Source organism: Python bivittatus, unplaced genomic scaffold (assembly GCF_059951505.1).
Source record: "Python bivittatus isolate LINGU-HERP-01145 unplaced genomic scaffold, Pbiv_v1 ctg000480_np1212, whole genome shotgun sequence".
NCBI lineage: Eukaryota > Metazoa > Chordata > Lepidosauria > Squamata > Pythonidae > Python > Python bivittatus.
Window position 1 is genome coordinate 96,165,247 of NW_028277075.1, and position 21,433 is coordinate 96,186,679.

At 36.2% G+C, this 21,433-nt stretch overlaps 1 protein-coding gene across 4 annotated transcripts in view; it reads left to right on the top strand.

Annotated features, from left to right (window-relative positions):
* Positions 1-21,433, top strand: part of MBD5 (methyl-CpG binding domain protein 5) — a 157,977-nt gene that overhangs the window by 51,049 nt on the left and 85,495 nt on the right. For 3 of the 4 annotated variants that reach the window (XM_088146532.1, XM_088146531.1, XM_088146534.1), the window contains exon 2: positions 172-273. The exons of the other annotated variant lie outside the window; for it this stretch is intronic. The gene's annotated coding sequence lies outside the window, so the exon portion shown is untranslated. The remainder of the gene's footprint in view (positions 1-171; positions 274-21,433) is intronic. 4 annotated transcript variants of the gene reach the window in all.

Sequence of the window (21,433 nt, forward strand, 5' to 3'; positions counted from 1 at the left end):
TGTATATATCATATTTTGAAAAGGTAGAATTTGCATTCAGGGGGAAAATCATGCTCATTTATTATGTTGAAAAATGTCATCAAAACTATATGTAAATATTTATGGTTGCCTTCCTATATTACATGGTGACAAAAAACCTAATTTGTATATATATATATACATTTTTTTTAGGTTATCATGAATACCATATATTATTGGATTAATTTAATAACCGCTGAAGATGATACTTTTTGCAGACAAGACTTTTGAGATCTGGGATTTTATATAATAAAGGTAAGTAAAGTTACTCTGATACAAATAACCAGTCATTAAAATTAGGAATTAAAAATACTTGTCACTTATATCATTTATACTTGAATCAATATGAAATTGAATAACACTGGGCTTAAAGAAGCATGCCCCCTGTAATCATAAATTTTAATAAGCTGGTTATGGCTGGACAATCTGACTAATTCAGCTGATAGTGGTTTTTCATACAGGTGTTCCCTACTTTAGTCTCACTTAGCATATGGCTTACAATATGAGGAAGGTGAATTTCCAACTGTTCTCTTTCTGTAGTCTGTGAATGTACAGTAGAAAGTAAAAGACTGAATTGTTGGTATTAATGGATAGTATTATGATACTCTTAGTGAAAGTGGATGATTAAGGGGTTGAATCCTGCCTAGAGTATCCAGAACCAAGCTGTATTTGTCGATTTCTTTCATCTTGAGTAAATATTGAAACCCAGTTAACATTTCTAGTTTTCTATGGAATCATTTGTATTAAATAAATAAATGTCCTTAAAAACTAATAGCAGAGTTAGTAGGATCAGGAATACATGTCAGATTTGGGTTGTAGGTAATAATATTGTAAAAGCAACATAAAATATAGAATGTGTTTTCTTCTTATTGGTTTAAATAGCAGTGTTCAATAAGATTTCTTAATTAATCTACTTTGTAAAAGTTATTTTATATATCCCTAAAAACAAAATGGTTTCTAACTTCTAAAATAAGTAGCTAACATTAAGGGAATTTTAATGCTTATTGTTTATATACACTGTGCAGTTTCACAAGCCTAACATAAACTACTGTGCATATTTTGCATGCAGTATTGCCAAATTTTATTTTACGAGGATCTCATGATTTTCACTTAGGTCATTAATAACTGTATGGTTCACAAATATCCTTACAGTTACTAGGATAAACTTGACACCTTTACTGACTTGGAAAAAAAATCATCCTTCTTTAAAATACTAAGGCAGTTAAAACAATAAATAATGTCATAAAAATAAAATATTAAAAACACGAGGTGCAAATTGCAATCAGATTTATGCTCCATGATTGGCTATTATTATCGGGGGGGTTCACGAAATATCCATCTCTATCCTGATTTTTATACAGGAAAAACAATAATAGAGAAAAAGAGGTATGTGTATTCAAAGGAGAACCTACTTAGATTTCCAAACCTGAAATTATAAAGCAGTAGGAAAAAAATCAAGTTTCCATTCAATTTCAGAGGGATCCAGATTAGGAAGATATGAACTGATCTGAGAAATTCTGATAATGTAAAGATGTAACAAATAAGTGGAGAAAGATTTGGTTATGGAAGTTGAGATTTTTTACTTGCTGCATAAAATCCCTTACATCTCACCACCAAAAATAACTAGTAAATCAACCCACATGCACACACAAAAAGCTACCTTGCCCTTTAAACATTTCCAAAATGATTGTTGGATACATATTTTTATTAAATGAAATAATAGAAATTCAAGCTTTGTGTTTGCTAGAACTCTTTATTAGATAATATAATAAACAAAAACAATGTAGGAAAAAAAGAACTACAGTCTCATTCTGATTCATCTATTACTCTAAACTTGTGGAGTTTCTCAGGTATGTAGGGGAGGGAGGGAGGGAGGGAGGGAGGGAGGGAGGAGATCAGCTGGGCTGTAGCTTAGCTCTTCTTGAGGAGGAAGCTGAAATCCCATTCATTCTGAAAGTATCTATCTATCTATCTATCAATCAATCAATCAATCAAATTTATATGGCCACCCATCTCACAAGAAGTGACTTGGGCAGCATACAACAAAGACATAAAACAATAAACATGTCAAAAAACAGTCATTATTAAAACGTTTAAAAAGGATAAGGCATATAGGAAATATTAGCAAGGGAGCCACCTCAAGATCTCACCAGTCCCCTGGGACTCCCAGGCCTGATGACATAGCCAGGTCTTGAGGGACTTCTGGAAAATAAGTAGGGATGGAGCTGGCCTCACTTTGGTGAGGGGGGGGGAGAATGTTCCATAAGTCGGGCACCGTGGCAGAGAAGGCTTGCCTCCTCGGGCCCACTAAGTATAGTTCAATAACAGACGGGACCCACAGCATGCCTCTTCTGTGGGATCTGATGGGACAAACAGATATAATCTGGGAGAGGCGGTTCCTCAAATAACCCAACCCCATGCCACAAAGGGCTTTAAAGGTCAAAATCAACCCCTTGAATTGGACCCGGAAGCTGACTGGCAATCAATGCCACCCAGGGAGCAGAGGTGTAACATATAGCTCGTTACGGTATGTTTTAAGATAGACTGTCTTTGGTACCTGTGAAGTATATGTCTGAATTATGTGCAGCAAATGTGAAAGTACCATATAAAGGCAACTTTTACACAGATACACACACACACACACACACATACATACATATATATATACACACACAAACATACATATATAGATATACACACACACACGCACACGGTATACCAAAAGTCAGGCCCCATAGACAATATATTATAAAAATTCCCTTAAATGTTCAAATCGCCATTTTCTTCTAAACACTTCCTTACTCATTTAATGCATGACTTTTGAACATTCCTAAGAACAGTAACATTTTCTTTGAAAGAAAAATAATTAATAAAATTAATAAAACATATTGTGATTGGCCTATGGGGCCTGACTTTTGGTATTACACACACACACACACACACATATTTAAGACTATGTGAGAGGAAGACTCACATTTGGATTTTCTGTCTCAGGCATATGAATTAGACAGAACTCAGAGCAGTAGGAAGACATTTTGAACAGCATTTAGAACAGTATCCAGAATGGCATTATCTCTTGAAAGCCAGGAGATAAGTAAAAGGTAACAGCCATTATATAAATATAGCATAAATTATCCAGATCAATTTAGAATCTAATCACAATTTTTTTTACTTGTAACTATTGCTTATTTACAGTGGAATACATCAATTTCATGCCTAATTTATGCTCCACATAAGCTCCAAACATGATTTTCAAAGTGCCCCTACTGTATATGATTACATGCAATAATGTGATTTCAGTTTGGCTATTTTAAATAGTTTAGCTGTTTCTCTGCTGTTATCCAATTGCTTTATTGATCAGTCTGTTTTTGATGATAATGCATGTCTTCATTACATCTGTCCTCTCTTGCATAGCTTCAGCTTGGGTATTTTAATAGAAAATGTGTACAGATTTCAGATGTGTATTAAAATTATGCTTAGGAATTCAGTTCTGGGTCCTCTCACCAAAGAAATAGCATCTTACAGGATCCTAAAAGCATTCCTTCTATGTCGCCACTCCTGCACTCTAGAACACCATTCCCCTCATGGTCCACACGGCCCCAACCTTGCTGTCCTTCAGGAAGGCCATAAAGAACTGACTGTGGGGTTTTGTGAACTTATTAGTATACAGTAACTGTTTTAATTTTTTCTTTTCCCAAGACAGTTATTTGCTATTTGGTTCTTCTATTGTTATAGTGTGGCTTTAACTTGCACTGTTCACTGCCTTAAGTCATCTGAAGGCTAGGCAGAAATACAAATCCAATAAATAGGTAGGTAGGTAGGTAGGTAGGTAGGTAGGTAGGTAGGTAGGTAGATAGATAGATAGATAGATAGATAGATAGATAGATAGATAGATAGATAGATAGATAGATAGATAGATAGAGACATTTTGCAGAGCAGATTTATTTTACTGATATTCCTTGAAATCATATCTGTTTTATGTTAGGCATTTATTGATCCCTTTAAATGTTGGTTGTTTTTGTGTGAATAATATAAAACTCTTCCTTATTAGTAGAGTTTTGGCTTTGCCCAATAATATTTCAATCAACAAAATAAACACTAAGGAGTTTGGCAACCAAGTCTTAATGTCTTGTTCTTGGAAAGAAATTTCATCTTCAGTCTAATTACATTGTACCAAGGGTACTGCACAATTTTCAATGTAATGTTTCATACAAATAGCAGTATTTATTTTAAAAGAAAATAAAAATATTAGTGGTATTTTGGTAATTTTATGAATGACTTTTTCTTTCCCGGAAAGTATATTGAACAGCCAGTAACTCTAAATGTAATAAATATTACGGTTGTACCATATTAGGAGCGGATTTGGATTCAAAGGGAAATGTGCTGTTGCAACCACACAAACTGGCAAAAAGATGCAACTTCTTTAAGGAGTTGCCAAAAGGTACATCTGTTCAAAGGACAAGAAGCAAGATTCCTACATCTATATATTTGAAGGCAAAAATTTATATAGGTACAGTTGAATGTCATCTGTGCTCAGATAATATTTACAACTTAACTGCAGAAGCATAAGGATGAGAACATAACTATACATATTTCTAAGAATAAATGAACTGAAATACTAACTAGTAACTGCATCCTATTTTCCACATTGGCCAATCTGATGCTAGTATGGAAGCCCCAAAGCATAAAAGCAATATTTGTTGACAGTATTTTTCGTGGCTTTGGATCAGAATAAGGAGCAAAAGAGTGCACATTTTAGTTCTTAAGGTGCACTGAAAATTTCAGCACTAACCTTTGTGCTGAAACATCTCTGTGGCCTTTGAGACTATTTTTTTAAAAAAAGCACAGATACACCCAACCACAGAAAGGTTGTCTATCCCTGAACCAGAGAATCAGCTTAGGAACAAGTTAGTTGGACTTATACCTCTTTCTGTCTCAAAACTTTATTGATCCCAAACAGCATTATAGAGCATCAATGCAAGCTCGCTATATTTTACCCTTTGGAACAAGACCTGGTAACGCCAAGCCTAGTTCACGCTGAAATCAGTTCTTCTGTCTATTAAAAAAAAAAAAACAGGTAGATGTAGACAAATAATATGAAAAGTAAACATTTCTGAAGACTGTTATGTTACATCCTTATAATTAAACCAATCTGTGTCATCAGAACCATTCATGGTTTACTATGTTTTGTTGCATGATTTAGTTGTACAATTGTAGACAGTTAAGAAAACTTGTTTGCATCAACTGCTTATTATCACACATTGTTTTATGCATTTATTTGGTGAATCTGTTTATTTACTGATTGTTATTCCTCTCTTCAGACCGTTATTGTCTCCCAAAATAGCATGCTTCATTTCAAGAGACGGACGAGGGGAAAAGAGAGAGAGAGAGAGAGACAACCCATCCTTAGGCTTACTGACGAAAAACCAAGGTGTATGAGGGATAAGGAAAGGAAACTGACCCAGTCGTCAGAGTCAGAACAAAGTGCTAAGCCATAAGCTGGCATTTATATCTAGATCAAACCAGGCTGATTGTCACTTGTTGACATTCTTGCTTGAATAGCACTTGTGATCCTTGGTCCCCTGGCCAGTGGATGAATCCAACACATGCTGCCTTTTGGTTTTTCAGTTACAGAGCAAGTATTTTCTATTTTGCAGGGAGCAGCAAAGCAAACCCTCTCCAACAGCTTCTCTGGCTGATATAAGATGCTACATACTTCTCTTTTTTGTGGTGCTCTTCCTGTGAAGCAGTAGATTTAACATTTCAGTTCCATGATGCCCAAACACTTTCAGAAATATTTATGATAGATATTGCTAACAGAATATAAGTATTATTCCAGTAATATAACAAAATTCATAGGTGCTGTAATATTTACATTTATATATTTATACATAAAGGAATGTTGTTGATCTCTGAACTAGCCCCAAAAGATTTTTGGATATTCTTCCAACCCAGTAGGGGAAGGCAGTAGAGCTTAGGAGGCTGTGTCTTAAAACTGGTAAATCAGATATTGATATATAGAGGCTTCCCAGAATGTGTTTCTGGCATCAGCTGGACTATACTTTGCGTTGGAAACTGATCAAATAAATATTGATGCAGAGTGACCAAACTAATTTGAAAATGCTGATTTTAATAAAGATTGAACAATAATGTACTCAAAACAATTTGGTGGAAACTCTTGCAATGAATTGATTTTTATGTCATAAAATCAACAATTTTAGAAACTTAACATATCACTGTTTTTCTAGGCCATAATAGTTTTTCAGACTATCCCAGGACCAAAAGAGAAATGTTAGTAACACTATAATATACAGGTAGCATGTTTTGCAGGATATGAAAAAAATAAGATCATAGGAAGATCATTTTCTATGGCAGAATGCCTTCCCATTGTAAGCTTCTCTCAGTCATTCAAAACCTGGGGTAAAGCATGGGTGAGAAGAACAAGGACACGCAAAGTAAATGCCAGGGCTTCGGTAGTTATGGTTATATGACATCTCTTATGTAGCATGTGATGTGTTCTGATGCTAATTCCCCTCAGTAGCTTGTTTTTACCCTTCACCTGAATGTTTTTATGATAGTTCTTTTAGATAATTGTGGGTTCAGTGCATTATTGAGTAAGCTGTGCATAAGTCTTATTGTATTAGAATTCTAAAGTTGAAGGTGGTGTAAAGGGTGCTTGGTAAAAGGGTAGAATTGGTATGCATGGAAATCAGGCTGGGCTATCCTCACTTTCTTTAAGTGGTATGGAAGAATAGGGTGTTGCTGAGATGTGAAGAACAAAAACAGAAACAAAAACAAAAACAAAAGGAAATAACTTCATTCAGACCAGTTGGTTAGCAAAGGGCTAATTTCTAAAAATAAGTTACTAGAAAACTACTCTGACCTGTTGTGAGGGAAAGGAATTTACAAGCAGGATATCAGTGGGTTTTTTTCCTTTTTTTAAACAAAGCTATTTCCAATGTGCTCATATTAAAAAGAGTAATGAGTAACCGCACATTTAATTTTTAAACTTGGTTTCTTCACAGGTTTGTTTATTCACAGATATTTTTTAAAAAAAGAAAAGCAGTAGCAATTACAGTTCTATAGATTGTAAAATGTGACCTTTCTAAACATGTCCTATTTCTCCCATACCTATAATGCTGTGCTTTTGTATGTGTCTTGGGCTCACATGTTAACCACAACAAATATTATGTCATATTCTGCTTATTGAACAATAATTGTGTTTTGATGGAATACCACCACCATAGGTCTTTACAAACAAAAGACCTCCGTTGTAAATTCTGCCTAGCCAGAGCGGTATAGTCAGGAAAATTATTTGATGGCTTATCTTGTCCTCCATTCTGTTTCTCCACAAGCAAAGACATAATAGATTTGGAGAGGGTTCCACTGTCTCTCTAAAATGTTGCTACTGTGATTCATCCCTGTATAGGTACAGCTGTCCATGTGTAGCTTCATTGAAAGCCTCAATGCAAATTAGTTGAATCTGGATTTGAGCAACTTGTGCCAAGCAAACAGGATATATATTCCCTGTAATTTATCAGCCACCTAATGTACTTGAGGAAAGTGAACAGAGCACTATTGAATACTATGTTTAAACCATATACACAGCTTCGTATGCTTGTGTAGAGATCATTCATTCATTTTTTAATTAGGTTTAAACTTTAAGCATCCATTGGCAAATGTAGAAATAAAGACCACTTCACCACTGTCTATTTAGTTTTTTGAATCAAATAGAAGTAATATTGTCAGTGAGATCCTCAATATGGTTTTCAGTTTCTTCAGTCTTGCTCAGGTACCAGTAGAATTTTTTTTACATCATAATATCCTTGTGGTTTGTCATTCTTGTCTTTCTGAAGGCATGCAGCTAGCTATGCTTGCCTTCTCTAATTTTAAACAGTCAAAATGTTAAAGTTTATGATCTTAGTGATCTTCATAACCAATTTTGCATCCTCAACTTTATGAAGATATCAGGAATAAATTTATAGTTCCTTTACTGGCCTTATTCCCAAATCAGCAAAAGATTATTATGTCACCCATCTTTTTTCTAGTTTTGTCAAGGCAGCAACTATACATACAGCTAAATATATTGCTGTTGCTTTTACATTAAGAGTACAAATAATTAAACTGAACTAAATAATGGTAAACTTTACTGTACCCAACATAATGTATATACTCTGTATTTAAGATCCATATATTTTATGTGTGAATTGTTCAACTGACATTGCAATTTGGGACTGATGCCTCATATCCTTCTTTCTCTTTGATTTTAGTCAGTATGAAAGGTCTGTAGACCAGAATTTAATTAAAATTCCAAAATTCTGAATTCTTAGTGATCTATATGCAAATGTAATTTTTTTTTATAGATTCTTTTGTTAGCAAGCCCATCCATGGGGAGCAATGTGAAAATGTACAATGCAAATTCTCTACCTCATGTACTTGCATGCAGTGTCGCAACTCAAGTATGAAAGGACAGAGAAAGGACATTATGACATCTTGAAGCATCTTTCATCATCTTAACATCATAGCTTGCCATGAACACCTGTATGTTAGTTATTAGAAAGTAACACTATATTATAATGTAAATGTAGTTCTTACAGGTAGTAAGAATGGTCTTCTATAAAAGTTTTATCTCAGATCCAAAAACTAACACATGTCATATTTCAAAAGAGTTACAATTCATATGAAATACTGAAAGAATGCAAAGAATACAAAGTTCAGATCTAATTAACAAACTACTTTATTATTTTCAATCTGGAAAAAAGGGAATACATTTAACATTCCGTAATTATGATTAAGATTACTTTGTAAAAGCTGGATGTGTTGTTTAGTTTAAAATGTGATTGCCATTCTAAGATCCAAGGTTGCAAGCTATAAAACACAGAAGAGGAACAACAAATAAAAAACATTAAATGAAATAATAGTTTACATATTATTTCTTTTCATCTACCCAATGCTTTAAAAAAATAAATGTACTTTACAATCTTTGTGTTGTCAAAGAGGTTATCTCTACTTATTATCAAAGTCTATTTCACATCATTTTTATTTTGTAGAATAGAGAAATTTTGGGAAAGTTCTGACTAGCAGAAAACAAATATAAGAATTTGTCCAAAAAAAGTCTCTGAGAGATAAATTGGACCCAGAACATACTAAAAATAAAGTTACCATAAACTTGCAATAATTTTTTTGTGTGTGCCTTCAAGTCATTCTTGACTCCTGGTGACTGCTTGGATTAGTCCCTGCAGTTTTTTTGGCAAGATTTCAGAAATGGTTTGCCACTGCCTGCTCCTTCCTAGGGCTGAGAGGGTGTGACTGGTCCAAGGTCACCCAGCTGGCTTTGTGCCTAAGGCAGGACTAGAACTCTCGGTCTCCTAGTTTCTAGCCTGATGCCTTAACCACTACACCAAACTGGCTCTTATCCACAGTAAAATTACCACAACCTTACTGCATTTTTGAGACATGTGGAAGTAAACAAATGCAGAAGGTAAACAGCGGTATTCTTAATAACTATAGTACTGTGACTGTCACCAAAAACAACATTTTCTGATATGTGTTAAAATACTTCTGATTACCAATAGAAGCAAATATGTGTAGCTCAGGGTTGAACTGTGGAGTCCTTGGGGTTCTCTGAGCTTGGTTGTTTTCTTGCAAATGTTTCATTACCTGGCTAGGTAACACTACAGTAGCCTAGCACTGAAGATGTTACCTAGCCAGGTAATGAAACATTTGCAAGAAAACAACCAAGCTCAGAGAACCCCAAGGACTCCATACTCCTGATTTCTCAACCTGGAACCTTTGAGTCAGATTTTTTAGTATATCTCCTATCATTTCCAATTAGCATACTTCTAGTTGTGAGTTGTAGCCCAGTTAGGGAAGGCTAGAATCATCAGTACTTGAAACTGCCAAGTCCTGGTTCCCATGGGAGGTATGGCAAACTGAAGATGACTCTGCGGAAGCGGAGCCAACGACCACAGCAAAGACCAAGGAACCGGTGGATAGACTGGTTCCTTGGAACCTCTCCAGATAAGGAGAAGACAGGAGATTGCCCACATGTGCTCTGGACAGCTGCTTCTCACAAAAAGACCACAAGACAGTGGTTTTCTGGGGATTTGAGTGCTAGACCACAACGGGATTAGCCATCTTGCTCGCAACTATGTCAGAGACTTTTAAAAGACACTAAGTTCACAAACCATTCTAATAACTTTCAGAAATTGCTCATTAACTACTTCTAAACTATTAGAGACCTCCCAAATGAAAAGTTTGAAAATGCCAGGTGAGTCGGCCTTCGGTCCTGGATGGAAGAAAATTTTAATCATAAGCTTAAGGATTTAAACAGTCTGAAATAAACAGCAAAAAACTAACAAAGATTTTGATCTTAGTTATAAGCAGACTAAGGGTCCAGATAAAATTGGAATATTGAAATTTTAAAATAAGATTTTGGAATTATAAAGAACAAACAGCTCATGGGAAATAGATCCTATTTTGGTTTTTATAAGACATAACGAAGATAAACAATTTCATGGTTTCAAAAACTGGACAGTAGAGGGCACTAAAGATTTTGGGTAGAGGAAAAATATACAGGCCTGTAAAATTATGCAAAACATTATAACCATAAGAATACTGAAGGAGGCGCTTGAAGAATGGAATCAGAAAATAGTAGCCACAATATCAACTCTGTCAGTAAAGATGTTGTCTTCTATGGATAAATTATGCCCAAAAGATGTTATTGAAGAAATGAAAGAAGTAGAAAAATTTTATCTGACAAGACAGAGATGGTATCAAAAGTGGATTTACAACTGAGCGGCCAAGAGAATCACTTAGAAAAGGATGTTCCACTGGATCTACAAAAGAAACCAAGGTTTTAAAATTTAAAAGGGAAATACAAATGACAAACCAAGAGAATGACCTGAATAATTTTTTCCTATCGGATTTACAAAAGAAGCTTGTTAAAGCCTTGAAGAATTCTGTGCGATGGGAGAAAGAAGAAATGAAGAAAAATCGTATGACAATATTTGAATGAACTAAAGATTAAGATGGTTAGAAGTAAAAGGAAGGAGTATAGAGTTGGTTTATTTGATCAAGGTAAACAAGATATGTTGTTACTTCTGGCAACTGTTTATGGACTTTCTGCTGACACCAGAACTGAAATGATGATGCTTTATGGATTTCTTTATAGATAAGAGATGTGATATGGGATGAAGAGATAAATGTAACATTAGAGGAGGTGAAGAGTCACTAAGCTTGTTTATACTTGTGATGAAGGTTAGGAGTCACTTCTTTATATATTTATTTTCTCTTCTTTCTTTTTCCTCTCTCTCTTTTTCATTCTTTTTCCTTGCACTTTTTACTCCTCTTTATACTCTTTTGTTTTATGTTTAGTTTGTATTAGATTTTACAATTTTAATCAAAATTCTTTCATACACACACACACACACACACACACACACACAGTATGTATACATGAAACTGCCAGCTGATAATGACTAGTTTTCCTTCTTTGTACACTTGAATGATGAGATTTATTTCCATTCTCACATTTAAGAATGCCATTTGTGCATCTATTATATTGAGTTGGACATGGGGTTTGTTTCTTCTAAGGGATTATTTGAAAATCATGTTACTAAATAAACAAAGAAAAATAGTTAATGACATTCACAAGGGATGCTTAATTTCCTACAGAAGCAAACTGCCATATATTTGCTTTGGGGCTGACTTCAGAGCAGAATTGTAAAGAATTGTTATAAGAATGCAAGCTAAAAAATTACCAGTTTAAAACTCAACATAGCCAAAAGCAGCTCAAAAGATGGTTATAGACAAACCACTGATTTCACAATGCCACTAATATGGCCTTCCATATCAACCCTTTTGAGGTTTAGATTTCATAGATAATTATGTTTTTAAAACACATTACAGGGTTGTTCGGCTTGTCTGCCCCATGTTCTTCATATTTTGTCCATAAGCTTATTGTTGGAACTAAGTTTTGCTTTTAAACTAATTATGCTTCTTTACTACATCCAAATTTGAGATTTCATTTATTAAACTAAATTTCAAAAAAACTTTGCTGTCTTTTCATCACACATGATGGAGAAAGGGAAAATAGAGATTATGGTTCAAGAAGATGTGTTCACAAAACAAAATACAAAGCTTTTCATGAAAGGAATTGTATACATTCAAGGAACTGTTGCTATAGCAAATCTGTCTTGTATGTGTGAAAAGGAGTCCAGAATAATGCTCCCAAGCAAAAGTCAAATTATTACAGAGAGCAGTAGTTTCTCAGAGATAGTTTCTATCTGTATAAAATAAATTGGTACTTAAGTAAAGATGGAATCTCATGAATGGATGAACCAGAAAGCAAAAATAGAGCAGGTGTAATAAACAGTCATCACTTTTAAAGAGGGCTACAGTGAACAGAAACATGAATATTTAAGGTTTATTTTTTAAAAAGTATAAAATTATTCATTGTTGCAAGAACTCAGTCTTAACTGAATTTGGATATGGAATCAAAGGTAAACACAATTTCTAATGCTTTGGTATATTTTGATAGAGCAATAGCTCTGTATAGGGCCTAGTTGTACATGCTAATTCCATCTCTATTTCCTCGTCTCTACTGGTCCTAACCTCTTTGTACTAAAATTCTATAGTAAAGTGAAAGATCTGAAAGGAACTCCTTTGTGCATTCATCTAAACATGCTTGAATCCAGCATCACACTCTGTTTTTGTGATTTTGATGTCTAACCTGAAAGGAAATATAGATAAGTATAAATAGTAAGTGGTTTTGGGATAGTGATAAATCCATATTAATAATCAGGAAACAGCATATGACTAGTGGTGTGCTGCTGATACAGAAATATTTTACAACAAAATGGCTGATGTTGCTGTGTAGATAAACAATAGAATTTTAAAAATTCAAACAAGAAACTTTTATTAATAATAAAAGTATCTTTACTTGATTAATAACACTTCCTTTATAGAAAATATGAAAAAGAAAAGAACATCATGTAAGATATAAGACAGATTATGCCAGAAGAAGGGTGTCATGGTTTACTAATGCTGCTATCTTTATGTTTTATGTTTTATTGTTTTTATTGTACTTCCTTAGTTGTGAGGAAATTTGTTGAGAGTCAGGTGGTTTAATGTATTATTATGGTTGGTCGCACACTCAGCCAGATGTTTAGACTGGATTTGGCATTTTTATCTGTCGAGTCCTTCCCAAAGACCTGGGATAGGCAGAAGTTGTTTGATAGTGTTAAAGGTATCATCGCAGGATGTAAGCTGTTCCAAGTAAAGCTGCCTTTTGCAATTGACTGATGGTGATTTTGTCAGTGCCGATGGTCTTCAAGTGGTGCTCCAGGTGTTTTGGGATTGCACCTAAGGCCCCTATAACTATTGGTACTATCTTTGCTTTCTTCTACTTCTATTTGCAGGTCTTTATATTTTGTAATTTTCTATAGTTCTTTCTCTTGTATTCTGCAGTCTCCAGGTATTGCAATGTCCACTATCCAGACTTTTTTGTCTTTCTTATCATCAGTTGTTAAGTCTGGGGTGTTGTGTGGCAGCTGCTTCTCTGTTTGAATTCTAAAGTCCCAGAGCACTTTAGCTTCTTCATTTTCGATTACTTTGTCTGTTTTGTGGTCCCACCAGTTCTTGCTTGCAGGCAAATGGTATTTCTTGCAGATATTCCAATGCACCGTTGTTGCTATTTTGTCATGCTGTTGTTTATAGTCAGTCTCAATGATCTTCTTGCAGCAGCTAATTAGGTGCTCCACTGTTTCTTCAGCTTCTCTGCCGAGGCAGTGTTTGCTGTCTGTTGCTGTCTTCTCAATTCTGGCTTGATATGCATTTGTTCTTAAGGCTTGGTCTTGTGCAACCAGAATTAGCCCCTCTGTCTCTTTATTCAACTTTCCTGCTCTTAGCCATTGCCAGGTCTTGTTATCTGCTTTGCCTGCTAGTTTTTTGTGTACTGGCCATGTAATACTTTGCCTTGCCATGTCTCTTTTCTATTCTTCATTTGGTCTTTCTTATAGGCCAGTTTGGTCTCTTTGGTATTCAGTAAGTCTTCATGGTGTACTAGCTTCGGGACATCTTTTTTACTGTCCTTCAGCTATTCTTCCAATCCCCTTTTTTCTTCTTCAACTGTCTGGTATACTTGTAACATTCCATGCCCACCTACGCTCCTTGATAAGTAGAGTCTGTCAATGTTGCTGGGTGGATGAAGGGCATGATTCATTGTCATTATTATCTTCTTGTCCAGGGCTTTTAGTTCAGCTTGAGTCCAGTCCACTATTCCATCCGTATATCTAATGACTGGAATTGCCCAGGTGTTAATTGCTTTGATGGTATTTCCTTGAGTTTCTTTCCAGCTGTTAACTAATCTTCAATTTTACCTCCCTGAAGTATGTTGTTAAACTGCTTGGCAATGAGTGAGTGCAGAGCAGTCAGATGTTTCAATCAAAAACCATGCAGTTGTTGTTATTATTAATAATATTATTTATTACAGGTAGTCCTCAACTTAAGACCACAATGGGGACCAGACTTTCCATCGCTAAGCAATGCAGTCGTAAAGCGAGATGTTACGTGACTGCATCGCTTAGCAACCACAGTCCTGGTTGCCATCATTAAAGAGAATTATAGATCATTAAGCGAGTACCCACCCCAATCCAAGCCATTCCAGGCTTGGTCCCTCCCAGCCCCGAGCCTCAGTAAGATAAGGGACTGCTTCCAACTCCCCCCACTCGGCTATCTCCCCACCATCTCTGCCCTTCTGGCCACCCTGCACCCTGTCTTGTGGGGCGTCAAGCAGTCCCAGAACTGCACGGCTCTGGAGCTGCTTACCCCAGCAAGCCACAGCTCCCCAGCCCCATCCCAGCTACAGTCACCCTTGTCACCCTGCACTCCAAGCCCCCTTCCACTTTGCACTTCGCTACCCCAGCTGACCTTTGCTGTCTTCCTGCTCCAAAAAGTCCCTTTCCAAAAGCTCCTGGAGCATGGCACACCAAAACACCCCTTTGTAAAAAGCTCCTGGGCTGGACTTTTGGCTTTTTTTTTTTTTTTTTTGCAGCACAAAGTCCAGCCCAGCACTGCCCAGGAGCTTTTTGGAAAGGGGCATTTTGGTGTGCTGTACTTCAGGAGCTGTTTGCAAAAGGACTTTTTGGAGCAAGAAGACAGTGAAGGTCAGCTGGGGCAGTGGAGTGTAGGGCAGCAGGGGGCCAAGAGGACATAGATGGGGCAAGATAGGTGGGTGGGGAGAGTTGAAGCACCTCTGTGGTTGTAAGTGCTAGCAGGCTACCAAACACCTGAATTTTTTTCACATGACCACAGGGGCACTGAAATGGCCACAACTTCGGGCACCGATCGTAAGTCACTTTTTTCAGCACATTCGTAACTTCGAGCAGTCGCTGAACAAATGGTTGTAAGTCGAGCGCTATCTGTATTATATCTCTATAATACTGTGATTGTATTGGGGCTTAACAAATAGGGTTATGAGAATGGTGCATGTAAAAAAGCTTCTAAAAATAATTTGTAGGTTTCAGTTATGCTTTCTGTTATAAATATTGCAAGAAATCCCTTTTAGCTGAAGTATTCTTCTTTAGGGCTTACAATATAAAACCCTTTAATTTTCTTAAATAGAGAGTTCAAGTATCAGTTACTAATTCCATGAGAGAAGTGGGGATGGTATTATAGTTTTAAAATGCAGTATACAGACAAATGCTTACCATGGCAACCAGTTCGTAGGGTGAGTGAAAAGTCATAGGGAGTTTACAAGTGCTTTCTCTTTTATCAGCCTAGGTGGCATATATGAATAATTTTTTGCTATTCTGTGCTGTTGTATTGACAAGGCAAGTCAATAGGCTGTTTTAATTCTTTAATTTTTAAACTAAGGACTGCAAATGTGCCATTTCTAGAAAACCAAAGTATACGTTCCGTGTCAGCAGAAGGATTTGTTAAGAAATCATTCATAAAACATATTATTAAAGCCTGTCACTTTGGTCATAAACATATTATTAAAGCCTGTCACTGCTTTATAAGATGCCTTAAAGGCATTCATTTTATTGACCAAATTGAAATTTCTGCTTTTTTATACATGGACTTCTTAAAAAATAATTTTCTTTTTGCCTGCTTCTAAATTATATTGAAGCAAAAGACAATACTGTTGCTTGAAGAGTTTTCTTCTACATTTAAAACAGCATGCTAGTATATTTGTACCCTTCAGTTGTAATTCTGATACAGTATTTTTTAAAAATAAAAATTGTTCCACTGCATATTGTTAAGCTCAGAACGGCATCCGTGTTGAGTAATGTTGATTTGGTATCACATTTAAATGACATAATAGATACATTGTTACCTAGAAAGGATAATAGCATCTGAGTATAGCCTATCCTGTATGTGTTCTCACGTGGGCAGCTGGTGTTATCATAATTCCCTTCCAGTTGCATCGCATTTAGGTAATAGGAAAGAAGCTTAATAATAACTGGCCTGATTAAGTATATACCTGTGAGAACTGGTGGTCAGATGATAATGGACTCAACTGTGCACATAGAGGTCATGCTAATTCTCTCTCTCTATGGCTGTTTCTAGTTTTAGTAAGTGTTTGGGATATTGTTTTGAAAAATATCAACAGTATAGGAATAGGTACCTGTCTTTGGGGTAATGAAATTTATTTCTTGTGTGATCTACCTTGTAAGCATATGCTCTTTATAAATGCAGAGTTTGTGAAGCTTTGCGCTTAAGAAAGAACTTTAATTTCATTGTGCAAATAATTTGTTATTTCTCATTTGAACCAAACTGTTGAAGTATTGGGCATGTATCTCCACCAGCTCTGTTCTTATGCCTGGTCTCTAAGTTAGTAATTTGACAGTTTAGTTGGATGTTATAAGAGGAGATCACACATGCCAGAGTTCGTGTCCATGGGTAGCCTTTCAGCAGAGACTCCTATGTAAATAGAGGAGCTACGGCAGGTACACTGGGGTAAAAAAGTATTTAGTCAGCCACCAGTTGTGCAAGTTCTCCCACTTAAAAAGATGAGAGAGGCCTGTAATTTTCATCATAGGTATACCTCAACTATGAGAGACAAACTGAGAAAAAAAATTCCAGAAAATCACATTGTCTGATTTTTAAAGAATTTATTTGCAAATCATGGTGGAAAATAAGTATTTGGTCACCTACAAACAAGCAAGATGTCTGGCTCTCACAGACCTGTAACTACTTCTTTAAGAGGCTCCTCTGTCCTCCACTCGTTACCTGTAGTAATGGCACCTGTTTGACCTTGTTATCAGTATAAAAGACACCTCTCCACAACCTCAAACAGTCACACTCCAAACTCCACTATGGCCAAGACCAAAGAGCTGTTGAAGGACACCAGAAACAAAATTGTAGACCTGCACCAGGCTGGGAAGACTGAATCTGCAATAGGCAAGCAGCTTGGTGTGAAGAAATCAACTGTGGGAGCAATAATTAGAAAATGGAAGACATACAAGACCACTGATAATCTCCCTCGATCTGGGGCTCCACGCAAGATCTCACCCCGTGGGGTCAAAATGATCACAAGAACGGTGAGCAAAAATCCCAGAACCACATGGGAGGACCTAGTGAATGACCTGCAGAGAGCTGGGACTAAAGTAACAAAGGCTACCATCAGTAACACACTATGCTGCCAGGGATTCAAATCCTGCAGTGCCAGACGTGTCCCCCTGTTTAAGCCAGTACATGTCCGGGCCTGTCTGAAGTTTGCTAGAGAGCATTTGGATGATCCAGAAGAGGATTGGGAGAATGTCATATGGTCAGATGAAACCAAAGTAGAACATTTTGGTCTAAACTCAACTCGTTGTGTTTGGAGGAGAGAGAATGCTGAGTTGCATCCAAAGAACATCATACCTACTGTGAAGCATGGGGGTGGAAACATCATGCTTTGGGGCTGTTTTTCTGCAAAGGGACCAGGACAACTGATCCGTGTAAAGGAAAGAATGAATGGGGCCATGTATCGTGAGATTTTGAGTGAACACCTCCTTCCATCAGCAAGGGCATTGAAGATGAAACGTGGCTGGGTCTTTCAGCATGACAATGATCCCAAACACACCGCCCAGGCAACAATGCTTCGTAAGAAGCATTTCAAGGTCCTGGAGTGGCCTAACCAGTCTCCAGATCTCAACCCCATGGAAAACCTTTGGAGGGAGTTGAAAGTCCGTGTTGCCCAGCGACAGCCCCAAAACATCACTGCTTTAGAGAGGAGATCTGCATGGAGGAATAGGCCAGAATACCAGCAACAGTGTCTGAAAACCTTGTGAAGACTTACAGAAAACATTTGACCTCTGTCATTGCCAACAAAGGATATATAACAAAGTATTGAGATGAACTTTTGATATTGACCAAATACTTATTTTCCACCATGATTTGCAAATAAATTCTTTAAAAATCAGACAATGTGATTTTCTGGATTTTTTTCCCCATTTTGTCTCTCATAGTTGAGGTATACCTATGATGAAAATTACAGGCCTCTCTCATCTTTTTAAGTGGGAGAACTTGCACAATTGGTGGCTGACTAAATACTTTTTTGCCCCACTGTATAGCTTTTCAACCCACTGGTGCATACTGTGACATGGCAACTTGCTCTGACCGAAGTCCTCTTGTAATACCTATTAAATGTACAGGAGCCCTAATTTTGAAAGTTTGGCTGTTCCTTGTCTAGCTTCTTAAAGATTCACATTAGTCTTAATTAAAACATACTGTTTTTGTGGTCATTTAGATTTTGTGGTTGTATTTCACTTTGATCTTAGCAGTAAATAACCAGATTATTTAATCTTAAAGTACATTTATTCTTATATGTATGATTATTTAAATTGGTATTGTAAATGAACTGTCCTATACTGGCTGCCATGGAAAAGCAGTAAATTGACGGACAATAATGATTAATTGCTTCTTTTAGCTTATTCAAGGAATTTCAGATCGTCATCATCATTTTAATATCAGTTTAAATCTTTTCACATTTGTACCTATCGTCAAAACTGCCTGACTCATAGGCATATATAAATCACTAAAATAAAATAATATCTAGGAAAATATTTTAAGAGTTGGAAATAAAGCACAACACCATAATAACTATGATTGTCCAAAACCATTCAGAGAAGTGCTTCCTAAGATAAGCAAAGTGTCCCTCCCAATCTGCCAGTTGAAGCAGTGAAGTGCTATATCCCCTCAAAGGTACAGTGTAGCAACTTCAAAGGCTACCCTACATTACCCTACACTGAGGGCACTTCATAGGCAGTCTAGGCAGAAGTATTTGTGTGCATGCTGAGATACTATGAGTGGCCTTGTCAAGCTTAGAAGGTATGCAGTGGGAATGGAAGGACACTTCTCAAAGCGGTTTTACGCCACCGTTGCATAGAGTTTTGGCTAGAATGTAAAAAATACATAGATACATAAATTGTCCTGACTACCAGCTATCACTAATAATTACTGATTATATCACTTTATTTTTTAAATTGCTTTTATTGTGGTATATTCTACTTCTTTTTATTTTACTGCAGACCAATACTGGATGTTTAATAACATGAAGAACAGAACACATGTGTATTATTAATAAATAATAAGGAATGATAGAATATGGAACAAAGTAAATAAGAGGACTACCTCAATCCAAGCAGATGCAGTTGAAACCCGAATATTGTCAGACTAGAATGCATATATTGATCTAGACAACCAAACCAGCCACCAGACATCATCACAGGATAAGGGGGAAGCAAATGAAACAACCATATATACTTGCAGATAAGCCGAGAATTGAAGGTGCCAAGATACACCCAAAAAATTGGGTTCAGCTTCTCCACGGATGGTCTTACTCAAGAATATATATGATAATACTTTTTTAATGTACCCATATATCCCATATGTACTCACATATAAGACCATACGCAGATAAGCCAACCCTAGAATTTTTAATCAAAATACCATAAAAAATGTGTCACCCATGGATAAGCCAACTGTGAAACTTAAAACGTACAAAAATTTCGAGGGGTGGCACATTGGTGGCACATTTTTCATAGTATTTTGGTTAAAAACTTAAGGGTTAGATTATCCAAGGATGGGTTTATATGCAAGTGTACAGTATGTGGTATGTTGCAATATAAGTCATATTTCTGACCAAAGTGTGCAAGGTGATTTCAAGGTGAAGTCTGATACTGGGTAGAGGTAGAGGTAAAGATGCCCTAAATAATTTCAATATGTGGTTCCTTGGTGCCTTTTTATGGGGGATGTTTAACAAGCCATTGCAAACCATTCAACTATGTGCTTCCCTCATGAGCAAATTGCCTCTCTGAATCTGCTCCTCAGAGGTATGAAGTAGGCACAGTTGTTCAATAGCTTGTTATCCTGACCAGGACTTGGCAGTAAATCACAGTTCTCCTGATACTTCACGACTAAGCTTGACTGTTCAGGTAGACTTGGCAGGAGATTCAGAAACATTATTTGGCTAGATCAAAATCTATATTATAGGCAAGAATGAAGCCATACCCAACAATTGACTGCCTACTACCAGTGAGAAAGTATAAATGGCTTTTATAACCTTGATGTGTAAATTTGTGAGTTCTTCATTCTACCTTTCCAAATTAACAGATATTTGGTGCAATGCTTGGTGGCCTTGAAGCCAAGTGATTATTTCATGCTTATATAAGAGCCATCTATGGGCTAGGAATGGCTGATTCCTACTTCAGTCATCACATTCAATATAACTGTTTTGAGGCCTCTTTTATCACTCTTTCCACTGATAAAATCACAGCCCTAGTGTATGACCAAATAGATGTACCATTAAGCTACAATTTTCTTTCATATAAGATACATTAATGTATACAGTTTGATAGGATATTTTTAAGGCATGAAAGCAATTTACAACTGAATTCTTTCTGAATATTTAAGCTTTGTAAGAATAAATTCCCTTGAGAATGTTGGGCCATCAAGTGAGCTAGATGCCATAGAACAGGCTTAAATAGCAGTCTTCCAAAGATCCCTATTTTCATTTACTACTAGAAAAATCTCCCATGTGGTTTGCTGTAGTTTACATGTAGATTTATCCAACAGGACAATAGTCAATGTGAATGAGTCCTCTAGGAATCAAGAATACATGCAATAATATATATATATATTATTGTAGTTTCTTTGATTGTTGTGAACTATCCAGAGTTTTTGGGAGTCAGGCAGCATACAACTTAATACATTATTTTATTACACACTGAACAATATAAATTAGACCCATGTAGAGTGATTTTGAGGTTTTGGTCAAACCATTCTCATTTAGCAAGATCTTGTTAGGTCAGTTAACCTGACAGGTTTATCAACTTACAACAAAGCTTTCATTTTATAACTATGGTGAAAAATGTTCAACTTTCATCAATACTACACATTATTTGAAAGCATAAATTTATGACTTGGT